The following is a 5,362-nucleotide window of genomic DNA, read 5'->3' as shown; positions in this document are numbered from 1 at the left end:
GGCGCATCCCCCGTGTCCAGCCCCCTCGCGTGGCACTCCCGAGGGGAGGCGTTGCGATGGTGCCAGACACTGAGCTCTGGGCTCCCTGAGGTTGATACGGCCGTGGGCCGCCCTCAGTTGTTTATCACCAGCGCAGAGCATATTCCGTATGTGTACGGTCATAGCCGCTCCTCGGCAGTGTCGTCAGCCAGCGCGGAGCATGGTGCTTCCACTAGTGCGTGGGAGGGGGCTCCCCTTCGAGAGGAGCCCCCGAGGCATGTACAGCCTCGCCCTGACACGTGGCCGGCACGGTAGGGCTAGGAGAGGTGTATCTGGGCACCCGTGAGCCAGTGCGGGACTCACGAGGCCCTACCTCGAGGCGGGTTGCGCTTGGCTCTGGGCCTTTATCAATGGTGTGTTCCTGCAGGGTGGGTAGAATGCAAATTCTCTATGTCCTCAGGTCCCGGCCCTCGAGCGAGCTCAGCCGCCACTGGTATGATAGGTCGCGATGCCGTGGGTCAAGGCCAGGGGGTGAGGGCTGGAGAGCCAGTAAGAGCCCATGAGTCGCGATGCTCAGGCGCCCCCTTTTAACGTGCAAGCGCTTTGCATGAGAGCGGAGAGGTCCGCGATAAGCAATAGATGATAACCTTGGGAGGCTTAAGCGCGTAGGAGCAAATCCATTTAGATAGATGAAGAAAAAGCAAGCGCCACTGGGTCAGGCCCGAGCAGCTTGGTGATAATGCAGCCCGAGGGGCGCCCCCAACAAGGTAAGCAAAGAACATCAGCAAAATGGGTACATGCTACAGGGACGGACCCACGCGACCTGGGAATGATGCAGCCCTGCGGGCGCTCCCAGCTAAAAATGGAACTTTGAAAGATGTCACCTAATACCGTTGAAGACCAAGGAATGCTGAAGTAGCGGACGACACGTGATGTAGAAGCCGATCCTCACGAGCCCCCAGGGCCCAGAGCCTCGGGAGGCTCCGGGGGCGCAGGTAGCTCTTTAAGGACCACCTCCATCTCTGCTAGGACTGCGCAATGCCTGACCTCCTGAGCCTCCAGAATGCTCCTCAGCAGGCGCTGATGAGCGGCGACCGCGTTCGGCAGGCCGAAGGGCGTGCGAACGTAGCTGTGGGGTGGACCCTCGCAACGCCCCACGTGCGAAGGCCAGAGGCGCTCCTAAAACGCGGCTCGGTTGAGCCCTGGTATGTCGATGCAGACGCGCAGCCCTCCATCCTCGCCTGGATGTGGGGCTACGGCGGGTAAGCGGCGGCTACCACGCATGATTCTTGACTCCTGCAGCTCATGAATGCTTCTCGAGATGAACTCCTATGGGTTTGGTCCTCCTTGCTTCACACCATCTTGAGGGAAACGTGCCTTGAAACACGCCTCCAAGTGGTGCCCGAGCGCCTCCCTCGTGACCTTGGCAAGGTCGATGGCCCTCCAGAAGAGAGCCCTCGAGCCTTGCCCGAGGAGGGCGTCGGGCGCGCCTTCCTATGCGACGGAGGGAGGTGCCCCTTGGACGGGCGCGAACCCTGGTGCAACGCCTCCGGAGGTGCCTGCCTCCTGAGGGTTTGGGCCAGGTGAAGCCTTCTTCTTCTTGGGGACCGCCTCGAGAAGTCTCCCACTCCTGTGATCTGGGTCTTCGATTGCTGTGGCCTGGAAGGCACGCTCGAGAGAACACACTGCATCCCTTTCCTCAAAAGGTACCGTGATGACTCCACCGCTTCCTGGCATCTTGAGGACATTGTAGCCATGGTGAGTCACTGCCATGAACTTGGCCAGGGCTGGGTACCCGAGGATGGCATTGTATGGCAGGCGAATGTGGGCGGTGTCGAAGTCAATGAGCTCGGTGCGGTAGTTGTTGCGCTGCCCAAAGGTGAAGGCGAACTTGCCCTACTGGAATGGTGGAACCATTAGTGACTCCCGAGAAAGGCTTGGTTGGATGAAGCTGATCATATGGCACTTGGAGATTGTTGAATGTTTCGACGGACAAGATGTTGAGTCCTGCTCCGCCATCGATGAGGGTCCTGGTGACTTGCACATTGCTGATGACTTGGGAGCAAAGCATCGGGAGGACTCCGGCCGTTGCTGCGCACTTGAGCTGATCCGCTGAACTGAACGTGATAGCGCATGCAAACCACCTGAGGGGGCGCATGGCCTCAAGCTTGGGGAGGACTGCATTCACCTCGCGAGCAAACTGCTTGAAGATGCGCTGAGAGGCTGGGGCCTGAGCGTCACCTAGGATGCAAGCGATTGCGCGTGGCTCCTGGAAGCCCCCAGCCCCCTCGTCCTGATGATGGTCTTCATTCCTTCTCGGTGGTGGTGGCAGAGGAGGGAGGCCTGCGTTGCCTTGAGGGCGATCCTCACGAGGCTGATCCCTCCAACCTTCCTCACGAGGCTGGTCCTGCCAGCGGTCCTCGCGAGGTCGGTCACGCCACTCTTGGCGAGGGCCACGGCTTACCATCATCCTGCACCTCTTCCTCCTCCTCGGCCATAGCCTCGGTCGCTGCGGTCGGGGCGTCGACGGATACGCCCATCTCGCACGGCCCTGAGCTCTTGGCATTCGTTGGTGTTGTGGGTGTGGAGGTCATGGTACACGTAGTACCGGCTACCCTTGGATGACTCAGGCTGATCCCTGGCTCGCTTGGTGTCTGGCTCCGCTGCGAACACAGCAGCCCCCTTGCGCTTCACGTCCTTGACCTTGGGCTTCTTCTCTCCTGGATCGGCAGCCGGAAGCTCGAGGAGAGAGAGGCGTCCTTCCTCAGCCCTGGCGCACTTGGTCGCCAAGTTGGACAGCTCCAGGGATGTGCACAGATCTTCATGGATTGCTAGCTCCTCTTTCATCTTGATGTCACGCACGCCATCGAAGAAGGCTGAGATGATGGCCTCCTCAGTCACCCTGGGGATCTTGAGGCGAGCGTTGTTGAAGCGCTGGATGTACTTCTGTAGGGTCTCTCCTAGCTGTTGCTTGATGTGGTGTAGGTCACTCATGGCCGAGGGTCGGTCGCGAGTGCCTTGGAAGTTGGCGATGAAGCGAGTGCGCATCTCGTCCCAGGAGGAGATCGTGCCGGGAGCCAGGTTGAGGAGCCATGTGCGGGCACCGTCCTTGAGCGCCATGGGAAACTAGTTCGCCATGACCTTTTCATCCCCGTTGGCGGCTTCAATGCCCAGCTCGTAGAGCTGGAGGAATCCCGTAGGATCTGCAGTGCGTCGTAGCAAGGAGGTAGGTCCGGCTTGAACTTGCCGGGCCATGCGACACTGCGCAGCTCGGCGGTGAAGGCGCGGCAGCCTGCGGTGGCCACCGGAGGCCTATGCTGGTGCTGGGCTTGCTCCTGGAAGTTCCCACGCGCCACCGCTTGGAGCAGCGCAGGGTCTTGACGTGGTGGTGCAGGGATGCGGTCACGGCGCACTGGTGCCGGGAGCACACGAGCACCTTCTTGGGGACGAGGGATTTCTTGGCAGCTCCTTTCTTGTCGCACGAGCATCGGACGCGCAGGGTCTTGTCCTGGGGCCGCGCGCCTTGGAGCCAAAGCGCCTTCTTGAGGAGGAGGTGGCGGAGGCGCCTCCTGATCCATGCCTCCTGCGCAGGATGGAGGGCAAGGCGGCGAGAGGGAGGGCATAGGAGAGCCCCTTGCAGCGCTGACGAGCTCGGTGATGCGGGCGAGCCAGTCCTTGTAGAGGTCGTTAACGGGACGGTAGTGCAGGAGCTCACGCGCCACGAGCAGCACGGCGTGCGTGTCCGCGGTGGCGCGACGGGCGTGGGACGACGAACCGGCCGGAGTCAGCGACGGGGTGGCGGTGCGGCCTTCCCGCCGCACCGAAGGATGCAGGGACGAGGCATGCTGCTCGTTCCCCGCCAGGCCGGTGGTGGCGTTGATGGCAGGCGACGGGGAAGGACAGGGGCATCCGCCGACGGGCGCCGTCTGGGCGACGGGGAAGGACAGGGGCATCCACCGACGGGCGCCGTCTGGGCGACGCGGGTGGCAAGAGCAGCCTGGCGAGCGTCAGCCATGGACACGATGGAAGATCACACGCGAACAGCGGAAGAAAGATTCCGGCGCACCCCTACCTAGCGCGCCAAATGTCGGATTTCGGGTTCCGGCAGACCCTTGAGGTTCAAACACTGGGGTGCGCACGAATATCTTCCCCTACCAGCTCGCGTGCCTCTCAAGGAATCTAGACTAGAAAGAAGAACACACAAGGGACACAAAATTTATACTGGTTCAGGCCACCATTGTGGTGTAATACCCTACTCCAGTGTGTGGTTTGGTGGATTGCCTCAGGGGCTGATGATGAACAGTACAAAGGGGGAACAGCCTCACGAGGGGCTGTTCTTGAGCTGGTGCGATGAACTTCTTGGGTGAGTTTAGTCGCCTCTCTCTAGGTTCTCTCTAGATCGATATCCCCATCGATCCATCCTTTCTAGGTTCTCTCTAGATCGATATCCCCATCGATCCGTCCCCTCTGCCCTATAGTGGCTAGCTCTATTTATAAAGGGAGGCCCTGGGCCCCTTCCCAAATAATGAGCGGAAAGGGCGCCAACAATTGGCCATTTTGAAGGGGAACATCTAGTACACTTATCCTGACTAAAGTTGGTCTTCGGCTGCCAAAGGCTCTGACGATGATGCCGTCCTGGGCTCCACGATGACCTCCTTCCTGCCGCTCTGTTGGTCTTGGTCTTGTTGCACCGAAATGGTAACCTTTGCCTGATGCCTTGGCTTGTGCTTGCCCCCTTTGCACCAAAGGGGAAACAAGGACACTGCCTAGGCCGGCGCCCGCCTGGCGCCCGCCTGGTCTCGATCGTCACGGCTTGTGTCACGGGCTCCTCACGAGGTACCCTGCCTTGATCTCTCCACCTCCTCGCAAGCCTGCCTGATGAGGCTGTGCCTGAGGAACCTTCCTGTCGTCCGCCCCGCGAGGCTTGGCCCCTCGCGAGGGTCTTGAGCTTGAGCTGATGAAGCTGGGCCGCACAGGGCCCCCACTTGAGCCACGCCGCAGGCCGCAGGCAGGCAAGTCTGGGGACCCCCATTCCCAGAACACCAACAGTGACACTTCACATGATGAATGTGCTTTCTTGAAGTTACATGCACGAACAAAATGATTGTGCACTGTTGGTCTCACCTTAAACAAGCGAGGTACTTGGTACTACTCTATGTGAACACATTATGTGAGTCACATGTTGTCACATAAATATACCTCAAATTTATCCTTGCCTCCCATATTTAGTGTTCCCTTAAATTTTCCCTTCCATCCACTCCTTTTTGAATGCCTGTGCGCCCACCTAACCCCAACCCTCCTCACATTGATACCACTTCTTTTTTCCACAATAACCACATCCCTTCAAATAAAAAGAGCCACCCCCTCCTATATACCTCCCTCT

The sequence above is a fragment of the Triticum dicoccoides genome, chromosome 5B (genome assembly GCF_002162155.2).
Source record: "Triticum dicoccoides isolate Atlit2015 ecotype Zavitan chromosome 5B, WEW_v2.0, whole genome shotgun sequence".
NCBI classification, from domain to species: domain Eukaryota; kingdom Viridiplantae; phylum Streptophyta; class Magnoliopsida; order Poales; family Poaceae; genus Triticum; species Triticum dicoccoides.
This window is presented reverse-complemented; position numbering follows the sequence as displayed.